At 44.8% G+C, this 15,260-nt stretch overlaps 1 long non-coding RNA gene across 2 annotated transcripts in view; it reads left to right on the plus strand.

Moving 5' to 3' along the window:
• The first annotated feature begins 8,587 nt into the window (after positions 1-8,587).
• LOC135378483 (uncharacterized) overlaps positions 8,588-15,260 on the plus strand; it is a 48,235-nt gene continuing 41,562 nt past the window's right edge. Inside the window, exons 1-6 of one of the 2 annotated variants that reach the window (XR_010418409.1) lie at positions 8,588-8,758; positions 9,452-11,252; positions 11,319-11,396; positions 12,403-12,777; positions 13,877-13,949; positions 14,291-14,341. This is a non-coding gene — a long non-coding RNA (uncharacterized LOC135378483). Of the gene's footprint in view, positions 8,759-9,451; positions 11,253-11,318; positions 11,397-12,402; positions 12,778-13,876; positions 13,950-14,290; positions 14,342-15,260 lie in introns of those variants that run through there. The other variant, XR_010418410.1, reaches the window with a different exon arrangement.

Consider the following 15,260-nt stretch of genomic DNA (forward strand, 5'->3'; position numbering starts at 1 on the left):
AGTGTTACGTTTAGTACTGAACCTTGTGGAACTCCGTTTTCTTGAATAAAAGGTCGCGACAGCGTTCTTCCCAGTTGAACTCTGACGGTCCTACCTTGTAAAAAGTTGGTTATGCAACTGAGAAGTCGGCCCCGTACTCCTAATGAGTAAAGGTCTCGGACGATACCATACCGCCAAGCAGTATCATAGGCCTTTTCTAAGTCAAAGAAAACAGACGCACAGTGATTTCCTCTAACAAAGGCCTCTCGAATAGTGGATTCCAACCGGATGAGGTGGTCTGCTGTCGACCGTGCATTTCGAAAACCACACTGGTTATTATTAAGAGTTATTAACCTCAAGATAGTACATCAGTCGGTGGTTAACTATCCTCTCGAAAGTTTTTCGCAGACAGCTTCTCAGTGCAATATGTCGGTAACTGGTTGGGTTTGAAGCATCCTTCCCAGGCTTCAGGAAGGGGATGACCGTTGCTACCTTCCATGTTGATGGCATTTGGCCCTTTTCCCAGACATTATTAAAAAAGTGCTCGCCCAAGTTCTGACATGGGGCCCCATTTACTTGAAGTAAGGGGATAGAAAAGCCTGTATAATCTCCTTTAATTTTCCGAAGTCTATCCGAAACGACCTTTGATGGAGTGTTGTGTGTTAAGGAGGAGATAAAACTGCACCACGAAGAGCGCTTGGCCTGCTTTCTCGTCCATTTAGCTTTCGCCCGTGCTCTTTTAAATGCAAGGAGGTTCTCTGGAGTGGGGTATCTTCGAAAGATACCCCAAGCTCTGTTCTGTTCTTTGCGTGTTTTCCCACAATCGTTTGTCCACCAAGGTTTGGGACGCTTGGGGAGACGGCCAGATGTCTGTGGCACAGATTTCAAAGCAGCATTTCTTATTGCATTTGTTATAACATTATTCGCTTCTTCAATGCTAGTATCCTCAAAAGATAATGATACGAGGTTGGCTTCTATCTGAAACAAGTTCCAGTCTGCCTCAGCAAGTTACCATCGTGGAGGTCGTGACCTTAAAGAATTTGTTGGACCACGAAATTTTATAATGATAGGAAAGTGGTCACTGCCACGAGGGTTTTGTTCAACTGTCCACTCCAGACAATGGAAGAGGGAAGGACTGCACAGTGAAATGTCCAGGCAAGAAAAACTTTGTGTTGAGGAGTTGACGTATGTAGGCAGCCCAGTGTTCAAAATGCAAAGGGACCTTGAAAGAAGAACTCTCTCCAACATTTTTCCTCGCGTATCCAGTCTTGCACTGCCACATAAAGGATTGTGGACATTCAGGTCGCCCAGAATCATGAATGGCTGTGGGAGTTGATTACACAAGTTTTCAAAATCTCTTTGTTCTATTAATTCTGATGGGGGAAGGTACAGTGAACATATAGTGAAAACCCTGTCGAGGCACACTTGAACAGCAACTGCTTCCAACCCTGTAACAAGTGGGATTTGTTTAACAGACACAGATTGCGGAAGGACTATAACCACACCTCCAGACGCACGTGTGGTATCTGTACGGTCCTTCCTAAAAATAGTATGTCTGCGGAAGGGATTGAAACTTTGTTCCTGAAGGTAGGTCTCCTGTAAACAGAAGCAAGCTGCAGTGTATTTTTCAAAGAGATCGTGTACATCGTCTATGTTAGTGTAGAGGCCTCTACAGTTCCACTGAAGGATTACCTGTCCCATAATGAAAGTAGTGATGAATAGGAACAAAGAGAGACTGTACATTATGTGGGAGGTGTAACCCTTGAGGGGGGGGGGGGGGGGGGCTGCTTGTGTCTCCCTAGGGATGTACTGCCCCTGCCTCGGCCTCCTTTTTTCGTTCTTTGTTCCTTCCATGAGGAAGGATTGGGGGGAAGGCTTGACGATGACTTCTGCGACCAGCAGTCATCATCGTCAACATCCATCGTGTATGTGGCAGTCTGGGACGAACCCCCTGTGAGCCCGTCCCAAACTGACAGCTCGCCATCAACCTCCGTAGAGGTGGTGGCCACTACTTCTCGTCTGCCCATCTGAGCAGCCGGTGCCAGCGGAAGCGAACCCTCCGCAGGCTTTTCTTTTGTGGGGGGAGTGTGAGGTGGAGACCCAGAAGTCTGCGTCTCCACAGATTTCCGCAGTGGTGCCACTCCCCGGCGCACCACTTCGGAGAACGTGCCTTTTTTGGCAAATTCTACCTGTGTTTTTGCTTCTTTATAAGAGATATTCTGCGTAACTTTCACTTTGAGTATTTCTTTCTCTTCCTGCCAACGGGGGCAGGTCCTGGAGTAGACACGGTGGCTCCCTTTGCAGTTCGAACAGTGGACTTCGTTTGCACAGGACTCTGCAGAATGGTCCATGCCAGCACATTTTGGACAGATCGCCTGTCCTCGACAGACCTGCGACCCATGTCCAAAACGTTGGCACTTGAAACAGCGTCGCGGATTCGGGATATACGGACGTACATGGCAATTAAGATAGCCTGCTTTGATGGTTTGAGGAAGCCTGTGCAATTGAAAGGAAAGGACAATGTGCTTCGTCGGGATGTCTTTACCATCCCGACGCATCACAATTCTCCTTGCTGTCACAACGCCTTGGTCTTTAAGCCCTTCCTCGATCTCAGTGTCTGAGCAGTCAAGGAGTTGGGACTCTGAGATGACACCCTTCACGATGTTAAGTGTTCGGTGTGTGGTCACAGTAACTGATATATCGGCAATTTTGTCAAGTGAAAGGAGAGCGGAGCTTTGTTGCCTTGTGGTCACTTCAATTTGCAGATCTCCTGTGGTCAGCTTTCGAGCATTATAAGACTTCCCTATTGTGCTTTCTAAGTCTCTTGCAATAGTGAATGGGGATACCTTAGCTATGGGTTTGGTCTCATCTTTCGAGTGGACTATGAGGAACTTCGCAAACCAAGGTTCAGGAGTCAAGTCGAGGATTTGCATAGCTGGTGCATCGGTGCAGCGCCTCTTTTGGCGCTGATCGTGTTTTTTTATACGAGAAGAATAGATAAAAGAGAAGACTGATTCAGTGCAGGAGGTGTGTCGCCCACCATTGAGCCCAACGAGGGAACGTGTCCCACACGCTAACATTTGCCTCTGCACTATACCCTAGTGCAGCTTCTGGAGAGTGAAAGACTGCCCAAGGTTGACCCTTGCCGCCAAAGAAGGTGAAAAGAGGAAAAGGAGAGAAAGAAGGAGACTAAGGAAGAGAAAGTAATGAAAAGGGAGATGGCGACTAGCTGAATAATCCTGGCCGGGTCTTCCAGGACCACCCGACTATGGGAAGCAGGGGCCAAAGCGGTGTGTTGCTTTCCCGGAGGGGCCCCGAAGGGTCCTAAACAACCTCCGGGTCCACTCAACCGCCAGGATCCCCCTTTCCCCAGACACGGGAAAGCCACGCACAGCTATACGTGGGGGTCTCCCTCCTGCGGCGACCCAACCGTGAGTGCAGGAGGGGGCGACTGCGGCTGCTGCCGGGCGATGGGGGCGCCAGGTTCCCGACGCCGGAGTATGCATAACAGAGAAAACATGACGAGTGTGGTTGTATTGAATGGAACTGCTTACCACCAGCAGGTGACACTGCTGAAACACAATAAGACAAAACAGTTGAACTGGAGGAAATGTTCGCCATGGCAAATACAAGCCTTAGTTTTGTGACGGACACGATGCAGCAGACATATATCTACAAAGGGAACACATCAATCAAGGACTATCAGTTTCTCAGGTCAAAGACAAATGTCTGTGGTTGTGCACGAGTGAATGCCTATTAAATCATTCCAAAAGGCTCACTGGTATTGATTGTAAAGAACGGCTTAGTAATGCTATGCTTCAGAAGGAAAAGGCTGTACCCCCCATTCCTTTCAGTTTCTAACGATAAGTCACAATGAAGAGGTGCAGAAGATCATACAGTCTGTCAGTCAAGCCTTTCATGAATCTCAAACCCATTACCAAGACCCCGTGGGGATGTATCTTGAGACCATAGCAAGCATGAATGAAGACTTGTCGTACCCCACTGTGGAGCTTGAGGTGAGGTTGATTATTATTTGAAGCACAGTTGCATGATTGTTTACACAATGAAATTTAATACTGGACAGTGATGCTCCTGCTGCTTAGTCTAGAGGTTAGACTAAATTGTTCGCTTTGTTTTGCTTGACCAAGCTGGTTTCGACACTGTTGATGCTATGCGTACTGTCACCTTCTATGTTACCTTCCTCATTACCTATCGAGCTGGCTTTCTTCTTTGAGACCGAATTGAGCATGTGCGCTACTGAGGTACACGTTCTCGTGTGCAATCATCACAATCACCTATTTTACTGCAAGCATATTTTTCTACCAAGCTAAGCACAGGGCATGATTGTGATGTAACCCATCTACATAATTTTATACGTGAAAGAGTTTGCTGCAATTTTTCTCGAGAGCATGTTACAAAAAGAAGGGAAGAGGAAACAAAAGGCCAAAGAAATACGAAAAATGAAAAAAGACTAAGTGACTAGCCGACATCTTTGTTTGGCTGCATGCTCTTGTATGGCTGCACGTACTGTGTTTTTCCATATTGCCCTTCGTTCTGACTTGCTTTCTGTATGGCTGTCCACACGTTCACTCCCGGCCTTGCTATAACAATAACCTCTATGAGGACTTGTGGTTGTTTACCCACATCTGAAGTCGTGCACCGTGATTTTTTTTCTTGTACACATCCCTTTTGACACATCATGACCCTAACCTTTAAATACGACACCCATGAAAAGGATGGTGCCCTAAAGAAGGACAGTCAAGGTTCGAAGTATTAGCGGCTCCTCACTGAGGCTTTCCTCATTTAGTGTTCAGTATTTTCTTTCTTTTATACTTGTGATTATTTTACTGTGATTTTCATAGTACTGATCGGGAGCAGCAAATGGCTTATTAAATATTTATTTTGTGCAAGATGTATGTCATTAGCATTTGCTTTGCAGGTGCTTCATCCAGATAAATTCTGAAAGGGGAAGAAACGCCAAAAGCAAGCGGCGTGGACCCGGAGTTGTGACGTAAAAAGTGCTCATTTTCATTTGTGGAAAAAATCAAGCAACATGAGGGTACGAGCTGGGTGTTTTGTTAAGACAACAACCTGTATGCACAAGTTTTTGTTCCGATAACCATTCCAGTTACAAGCTGTCATGCGGAGGCCGTTACCACGCAGATGCTATGTCAGCTTACTTGGCGCATGCTGCTCCATTCTGACATTACCACAGTGGTCATTCCAGCAAGGCCTACAAATACTAATCTTATATTTGTTATACTTCCTTCGCACTTCCTGCACAATACATTGCTGAAGCGAAAAATGAGCGCACCTCGAAGACACAGGCAGCCGTTCTTCTAATGACTCCCATGCATGCAATTTCCAAATGAAGAAAATAATATACATATTCATTTGTTGTTTGAGAAATACTTTCCGTGTGGTTTCTGATAGAGCACAAGACAGCAAACTAACGTAATCATCCCGAAAAAAATGCTACAGTGCCAGTGTAACAACTCTTATCTACATGTAATTCCATGTTTGAGACACTATACAGGGTGTCTGTTTTTATTGCAAACTGGACAGTTCGCAAACACAGCAATGAGAGAAAATTGGCAATGTTTTTGTATTACTAGTAAAATAAGCAGGGGTATCTTTTCTCTTGTCCTTGTTCGTAACACAAATACCACAAAAGTAGTGTCAGTCTTTCTTTTATAGCTTTGTCCGTGAAGTGTTCTGTTTTCAATAAAAACTGACCCACTCTTACACAAACAAAACAAGCTTTCCGTAAATGTAACGGGTAAACCTGTTACAATAACAGGTTTCTGCCGTTGGGTTAAAACTGGCTTTCTGTAAAAGCAACAGATAAACCTGTTACATCAACGGGTTTCTCCCGGACCTGATCTAAGGTAACTGTTCTGAGGATGGAACACACAACGAGAAAAAGACAACACAAGCAGCAACATTAACAGACAGGCAAATGAGCTGTGGGGAGCTCCACCTTGGGACAAAGTCAACAAGTAATGCACGAAAAGTCAACGAGTGCCTGATATGTAACATCCGTGACTGGTAGCAGGGGGGTTCATGTTCAGTTCCTGGTGGTAGCACTGACTGGCTTTTTCATGAATTATTTGATGAAGTTTCCATGTGCTTGAGAACATGAACGACTCATCAACCGCTCAATCCTCATGAGGTGATGACGGCTTGCCATTCCAGAGAAGGTTTGCCATCTCTTTCTTGCATGTGTCCTTAGGGTTAGTCACCACTGCAGAAAAACAAAATAATTTAATTACAAGAAATTGATAGTCATGTTTACGTTATAATTGTTTGATTGTGCACAACAGAGTCAATACGGTTGAGAGCATCTAAATTTTAATGAGACGAGACTTGCACGCAGAAGGCTGCACTTCTTCAGATCTAACATCAAGTTACAAAAAAGAAAAGAATACATAACCCATGTTGCAAGGTAGAGAGCAAGAAGAGCTAGGGTTGGTACAAACATACAAATAAAAATAGAAAAAATAAAAAAGGTACGACTCCATCAGTTTCAAACAGACAAGGGATGAGTTGTGTAGCATAATACATGAGTGACCACGGTGGCCAGGTCAGTATTTGGCACAAAATGCATTCATGGGCGACACATTCAGGGAAACGGTGCTACAGTGTCTTGTCAACTTCTCCCTTGCCGGCTTGAAACTGATGGAGTTGTACCCCCTTTCTATTTTATTATATATGTTTGTATATTTATTTTTATGTTTGTACCAGCCCTCGCTCTCTACCTTACAACGTGCCTTATATATTCTGGGATTTTGTAACTTCATTTTAGACCTGAACAAGTGCAACCTTGTGCACGAAAGTCTCGTCTCATTAGAATTTACATGCTCTCAACGTCTGCTTTCTGTTCTGAATCATCTCTATCGCGGGCTACTCGCACATTGCTCCTCTACGTACTATGATTCTGCAATAAGGTTATTGACTTTGCATAAAGAGGCTACAGAGCACTGCTCATGTATTTTTGCGTAGTTAACAGTACCCACTAAAACTATATCAATGTGTCATTGTCCACAGTAACGAACCAAGTGCAGCAAAAGTGCTGTAGAATGCAGGAATTTTAGCTTACATGCCAATCCAGTACCACAATCCAGTGTGAAGTTGTGACAAATAAATAGTTCCCATTTGTCTTAGTTATCAGAATACACACAGCGAATTAATAAGAGCAGACGATGTTAACATGAACTATGAGCTACTCTTCAATCAAACGTTCACATATATTAAAGGCACATTCCTCAATGGACGTTGATAACAGTGAAGATTCAAATACGTTATCGGAGATCGCATTAGCTTCTGCGTCTCAGAAAGGATTGTATGTCCAACAGTAATCCAGCTATAACAGTAACAAAAATGTGCAAAAGCCAAATTCACTGTACCAGTGTAACGTACCTTCTATGCCAGACAGTGAAGGTGGTACCACCCCATTAACAGGAACCACTGTGTGGACAGCAAAAGTGCTTGAACTGGGAGATAGCAGTTAATCGGAATGGCGACCTTTGTTTTCCACCCTGAAAGCAGAGGTTGTAATGTTGAAGGCAGATTTAAGAGCGGTGCCAAGATGTCCGCAGGACAGCTCCCATGAAAAGTGGAATATTGGTGGATGCTCAAATTATAACATCGCATTGCCATACCTGTTAGTGGCAGCTAGACTGCAACTAACATGTAAGCAATTTCTTCATGCACCAGATGCAAGCCAGACCCTGCCTCCAGCGTGCACCTGTGGTAATTTACAAGTTAGATTATCAATACTGCTGTGTTGTTCATTGTGGCTATATCAGGGGAAGCGCAGTCGGACAGCTGCACAAACGATTCATGAAGCTTCCTATTTTTATATCTGAACCTCGACTCACATTTTTGCTCTCGTTTTTTGCCTCTATCCTCCGTGGCACGTTCAAAATTTGTGTTAGTTTGTGTGTTGTGTTTGTGTTCCACTTCAGACGATTTCGTACCGAGATTCCAAATTGCCTCTGGAGTCGCGCCTAACCTATGATAACATTCGCGGACGAAATCCTTGCAGTGGAACTCAGTCCGCACATATTCAGCGTTCGCTAATGAACACACAGCGCGAGCGTCGCTCAATTCTGCGGCACTTCAAAATCGGCATATCCGACCTTTAAGCCAACAGGTGAGTCGGTTAACTCAACAGCCGTGCCTTATTTAAAAAAAAAAAAAAAGGCGAACCTCTGTAAAATAACAGCAGGCGATGTTATATCGACGGACACCGTAATGCTTATATAACGAAACACCCGTGTTGCACAACAGAACGTCTGGGGTATAGATTTCCGATTACTTTCCGTTGAAACAACAGATAATTTTTTCTCACTGTAGAAGTGGTATATACGACTGAGTTAAACACGTAGGTCATGTCACACGGAACGAACATATGTCCACACTGTAGTGCCTCTTGTGAAATAATGGGTTGTATGGAGGACTGACTAAAATGGCGCGCTTAGATTACTCCATTACTCCTTAGTGACCTTTCACGCAGTGGCGGCGGTGATGGTTTGCACAATGAACAATGCAGGTGACATATGCTGGCTCGAATACTGGCAGCTGTATGACGGCTTGAGATTTTGGTAAAATAAACGAGCGCCTAGCAATTGTATAATTTCAGAAGAAACCTGTTCATGTGCGTTGTTTTCCTGTCTGCCCCTTGCAGGTGGTACCGCCACTTGTTCTCCGTTGTTTCATAAGTTTGCAGTATTCCTGGTGCTTTTGTCATAGCAGCGCCAGGGTATTACTACATAATGTAAGTTGACTTTCATTTTGATACGTATCATATGATATGAACAGGGACGCTATGCCTGCAAGGCTTTCACACGCATCTCTCGAATCCATGTCACCTAAATACGAAGTGTCTACTATGCACGTCCGTGTTGCTTAGCAGCAAGAAGGAAAGAGCGATGAATTACGCGCAATTGGTGATCGTTGTACCTTCCAGAATATGGCGGCAGGTTGCTATATGGTGTTTGTTAGTCCCTGGCCGTGAATGAGGCACCATTTCAAAACACCAGCCAAAAGCATTCAGGTGCGTTCCACATGGTAGCCATGCAACGCAAGCGGAAGTCTTGCACCGCTTTAGGCCTCCATATTAGACGCACAATCCCATCAAGCGACACCACCGTCAGTCGAAACAGACTCACTACTGCCATGAACCACTAGGATCTCGAAGCGTCTTGAGCAGGCTATCCGTGTACTCCGGAAAAATACCTAAAGAATCGATACTTTGAGTACGGGAACAGGTTAGAAAGCAGGACAAATCCATGTTAGGGTATAACTAATTGTATTCGCATCCAACCTGATCTAACCTAGTCATGTGTGTCACTTCAAGTGTCGTTCGGAGCGTGTATCTTATTTCTGCATCGTTTCCGTCTGTCCACTACTATTTAGTCCCTAACACAGGAACGTAGCAGTGAGTTTATTTATCTGCACATTCCTCCAGGGCAGTGACACAAATTTGGTTCGCACAATTCATTTTTATAAGGTAAGTGCATGACGCAATTACGTGGCCCATTTCAAAAACGAGTTTGGCATAATTGTAATCATAACTATGTGGCACAATCAACGTTTCGAATTATGTGTCATGTGTGATTCCTATCCCCCATACTATCCTATTTTGCATCATACGGCCCTATATGTGTACTATTGCTGTCACATATGAAGACGTATGGAACCCATATTGCTGCCACATCACTTCATACGACGCCCACATAAGTATCATATTGACTCCATATGGCTCCGTACGGTACCCATAAGAATGCCATATTGCCTACATATGACTTCATACGCGGCCCATATGTATTAATATAGGACCCATACGAATCTGTACGGGAACCATACAAACTGATATAGGAACCATATGTGTTTTATACGGGATTTTTCAATAGGGCGGTGATGTGTGTAATTCATTTTTAGAGCGAAAACACGCTTTCTGATGCAACAGAATAATCACTCCACATTCAAAAAGTGCATCGGCAATGAGAATTTCAATGTGACTTTAATGCGAAAATCCTTGCTGCTGTACATTTGGCCAATGGTAAACTAGGCTGGCCTCCAATAGGTGCGACCGAGCGCTGTTCCACTTCGTTCCCATTGATACAATGATTTCTCTTTGAAACCCACTAAATCCTTGTTGTTTTCAATATGGTATTTGTCCAAAATTGTCGATTCGGAGAATTGTGAATTTCAATGAGAACTGTAAATGTGATATCCACTTAAACCGAATGAGATTCCTGGTCTATTTTGAATTGGACTATTTCCAGCAGGTAGGTTCACTAAACAGCGATATTGTTGCTTGCTCCTGTGCAGACGCATTCTGCGTAATGTATTGTTCTTTAACCTTCTACATTAGTACAACGTCGCGCACAATGATACCAACTAGCAGAACGAAAGTAGTGACCTACAGATCGATCTGTTAAATAACCTCTGTTGGGAACAAATGGAGAATATCTACATTTGTTGTCGCTCGCTTCATCTCACTGGTACAAAAGATAGCTGCTTGTTCGTCGACTTTGTACAAGACACTGGCTGAGGGACACAAGCGTTCACGTTTGAGACCACTGAGTGAACGCCGTGAGCCCGCCACGAATTGCCCGAGTGGATATGCCTTCCGCTTTTGATTTTGACACCCCTGACGATGGCCCAGATGGGCTGCGTCTTGCAGGCGTTAGGGAAAAGGGTGCGCAGAGAAAAAGGTTGATACTGTGCGAAAAATACAGTGCATGTTGATATCTTCTTTTTAGCCTTTATTGCGCTCTGTGCAGCAGGGCAAGGACCGATTTCATGCTGAAAATTTGATGCATCAATTAAATTTTCCGCATTTCGATTACATATGTGCTAAGAAGGTTTGTTGGAATTTAGTTCTTATTAGTTTACTGCACTGGCCCTTTCTACTGCTCTGGCGCGCGAATTAATAACACTATTTCTAATGGATATTTCCATATTTCCTCTCCGTGTAGTTGCCTATGACGACTAACATCGCGCGCCCCCTGTACGCGTAGTAGGCCTGATTCTAAATCTGTTCCTGTACATGACGGCGCCATTATTATTTCTGTCGTTCGCTGCGGTTCGATTCGTTGGCAATTATGTTATGTTCTTGGTTATTCATTGTGAGAAGGAATCGGGAAAACATGCCGTCGAGCACGACTCCATCGTGAACTTCCACGCAACAGATGACTTCGACAAACAGAAGTTATACGAGGCTTTTTGGAATGCGACGCGATGCGACACATCTTACACGGCAGGTAAGGAGATTTCGAGAGCTCATTTTCGATAAGTTTTCTTACTTCTTCATCGTAAAAACATTCCAGAGACAAGGCAGGATGAATTAGTGTCGCCGAAGCTGACGTAACACGGGGTCGCAAACCACGTGCAGAAAAAAAAAAAAGGTAAGATCAGACACGGCATTCCTTTTGTAGGCGTCACAATTTGAAAGTTGGCTTCACCTGACACTTCGGTGTACTGCGGGCGTTAACACGTGTACGGAGTGCACGGAGCAGTGTTCTTTGTGCTGTAGATCTATTTTGTTGAGAATCGGTGTCCAAGCAGCACGCCAATATTGGTCCAATACGGGCCGCCAATATTGGACCAATATGGGGAGTGCAACCAGGCTCCATATTGGACCATTATGGGCTGCCCATATTGGCAAGCCCATTTTGCGGCAATGTTGCCAATATTTCTGTGATAATGCCAACGGTGAGTCCGTGTAATAATAAAGCAGCATGTGACGAAGGAACGGAGCGATCAGTGAATCGGAGAACGAACATATGTTTATTGCGCGCGCTGCACCTCCTCTTTTATACGTCACCCCCCCCCCCCCTTCCAAGAGAAAAGCGGGTAGGGGAATGGTAGAGGCGTAGTTTACTAACGTGGACGATGTCGGTTAGCCGCCCAAGAGGTAAGATGGAGCGGGTCGATTTCATAATTAACGGGTGAAATCTTGCGAAGTATGGTGTAGGGTCCTTCCATGGCAGGAGCGAGCTTCCCACGGTTGGGGTGCCACGGGGTCTCATAGAGTACGGAGTCTCCCGAGGAGAAATCAGCAGGAAGAAATTTTCGGTCGTAGATAACGTTGGTTTTCTGATGGTAGGCAAGAGAACTGCGCACCGCTTGCCTACGGGCTTCGGCGAGGGACGGGATGTTGTCAGAGATGTGAAGATCGTACGAAGGGACGCCGTGCATTAAATATGACGGAGAAAAACGGGTGACTTCGTGAGGGGTGCGGTTGTATTCGGCGACTACTTGCATAAGGAGCTGGTGCCAAGGGATCCTGGGTTGTTCCTGAATTTTGCACTTGAGTCGGTTGACGATAGTTTGATTCGTGCGCTCATTGAGGCCATTGCACTGGGGGTGACCGGTCGACGTGAATAATTGATGGACGTTCCGATTTTTCAGGAACCGCTTGAAGGTGTTGGCGAGAAACCCGGGGCCTCGGTCGGAGAGAACTCGTGTCAGAGAGAGACTCGTGTGCTAGTGACTGATTAGAAGTGAACCGCTATCACGGCTGTCGCAAGGTGTACACCAGTATGCGCTGATCGAAACATGTTGTCTCTTAGGTTTTTAGGCAAGGCAGGACAAACAAGCACTGCGCAAGGCATGCAGAAGACGACATTGCTTCTGCCGCTCGATTCCCTGAAAATCAGTGCACGGAGAACACAAGAGTTTGAAAGCAACAAAAACACGTGAAACTTTTACAGACAGAAGTGGCGACGCTGGCGAAACTTAATCGTATGCTGCAAAACGCCATCGTTTCGAAAGTTTTCCAAACTGGTAAGCAGGACCTCGCGTATGTATGCTAGGTGCGCCAACTCTTTTTCAAGTTTCCTTGTCAATGTACATGTGGTCTTTATTTATGAGTGATTTTTGCTGATGCAGTTTTGGTGTCTGCCTACCTGTTGCACTTGCATGTGGGACATCATTTCTCGGTCAATTCTGCGGCTGCATTTTCTTTTTCTTTCTTCAGTTAAGATTGGCTGTTTGTCTGAAACCTAACTAAAATAACTTTCAAAGCTAAATGTACGTGCACTACGCTACACTGCTAGTTGGCTTCAAAGGGTGCTGCTGATCAGATCTTTGCATAGCCTGGCGTTACACCCTCATGGTGGCGGATCCAGCTTTGGTTTGATTTTGTGTACGTTTTGTCCTTATGGATCGCTTTTTTTGTTTTTTTGTGTGAAATATGAATGTCTGTTCAGTATACAGCTTTATGTGAACTGTACTCCGCAACACCGCATCAGTTGAGATTGCGTATTATATATCTTTCATGCATTAGATATACAGAAGATATACATATGATAAGATATGATATGATAGATAGATAAAATATGTATACGTCTTTATCTGTGTCTGTATCTGTGTCTATATATCGTGTTTCAGTCCGCTGTCTAGTTGTTCCTGCATGACTGCCAAGAAACACTTTCCTTATTATATGATATAATATCCTTTGTCTCTAACATTGCGTGCCTGACGTTGCAGTTCAGAACATTCAAAGAGGCATTAGCGTGACAATGCGCTATGGTCCTAGGGGGTACACCCATATATGGGAGGAGGGAGCTGTAGCCATGGTTTTGTTACTACTGACCTCGGCACATTGCTTTGAAGAACTTAGCTTGCTATGTAGTCCTCATCTCGTCACCCTTCTATTCTACCTGTAAGGTAATTCTTCAGTACACCAGAAACACATGAATCCCTCCTTCTCCACAGTGGAACACCTTCCGCTGTGGGTATTTATGAAGTTGTCTGTTGCTCAGAATTTAATGGTTCTGTGTTGAAGGCATGGCACTGCACAATCTCAAGTTATTGCGGTGTAAATTACAGGTATGGCACTTCAGAGTATTTAGTGGCCTTTGTAATTTGTTCCTCCCATTAGGTGCCCTGGTCAGTGCTACGTTCAGCCTCCTGCCACCACTGCTAAGAAAGAAGACAGATGGACTCATCAAGAAGTTAGTAAGCAGTGTTCTTTGTGCTGTAGATCTATTTTGTTGAGAATCGGTGCCCAAGCAGCACGCCAATATTGGTCGAATATTGGACCCATATAAGCTGCCAAGATTACCAATATTGGTCCAATACAGGCTGCCAATATTGGACCAATATGGGGAGTGCAACCAGGCTCCATATTGGACCAATATGGGCTGCCCATATTGGCAAGCCCATTTTGCGGCAATGTTGCCAATATTTCTGTGATAATGCCAACGGTGAGTCCGTGTAATAATAAAGCAGTATACGGTTTAATATCCACCACTGATATTACTTCTCTCTTCTTTTTCCTTTTTCATTTCTGCAGATCTGATTGATCCACGTTGCATATAATTACAAAAGCAACGCTGCATCGCCCGTGCTACGCCCGTCTTGCTGAAGGACACAGGCAGTCCCACGGAACTGCAACCCAAAACATCCCTCAGAAGCTTCCATTGAAATCGCAACAGTCTATGAACAAAAAATTTCCAACCCGCCCCGAGAGTGCAAAGGTGCGAAACACTTTCGTGACGGTGACGGACATACGCCAGAGTTACTCACACTGCTTGCAATAACTTGAGAGCACCTAATTTTACAGAAGAGCCATGCCTTTCTATGAAACATTGTGTTTTTTACTTGACCTGCCGCAATTCCATTATCATTGGAAGAACCAGCGACGCTTTAGCCCGTATGAAACGTCCGATCCGACTGTCGCGCATGCGCATTAGCTGTAGGACGCGTGATTTCGCTCACGCTCACTCTCAGTCGGTTCGACCGAGTGGCATTGTCATCGCGAAGTAAGATGGCGGCTGCTTCCAGAAAGCGGAAAGTTGAGTTGTCGAGTTCTCGTGAATGTTACAGTGGGATTTCCACGTATGTTGACTCTCTCGAACAATATGTATCATCTGTTGAATGTTATGTCAACATTCTACTGTCAACAAAGAAGATGATGAGTCATTGTCTGTGACACTCGCGTGACAGACATCGCGTTCATTCTAGTTCCTTTTAACGGAATAAACACTTCGTCATCCCTCTCCGTCCTGTCTCATCTTCAACATCATCTACAGGAATTTCTTGGATGTAACGACGTATTGAATTGCGCATTTCACACGCTTCAAAGTCCAATCTTGTCGTGCTGCTTTGGCATTTGTGCAACACGGGTACGTACCATTTTCTGTATTTTCAGTCAATATAGGGTGTACACGGGCAATATGGAGCCCATTGGCCAGTTTTAGCCACCTCCACAGGAAGCCACTATCTTGCAACAACGACAGCGATCCCGGCAAACCACAAACGTC

Source organism: Ornithodoros turicata, chromosome 1 (genome assembly GCF_037126465.1).
Source record: "Ornithodoros turicata isolate Travis chromosome 1, ASM3712646v1, whole genome shotgun sequence".
NCBI classification, from domain to species: Eukaryota; Metazoa; Arthropoda; class Arachnida; order Ixodida; family Argasidae; genus Ornithodoros; species Ornithodoros turicata.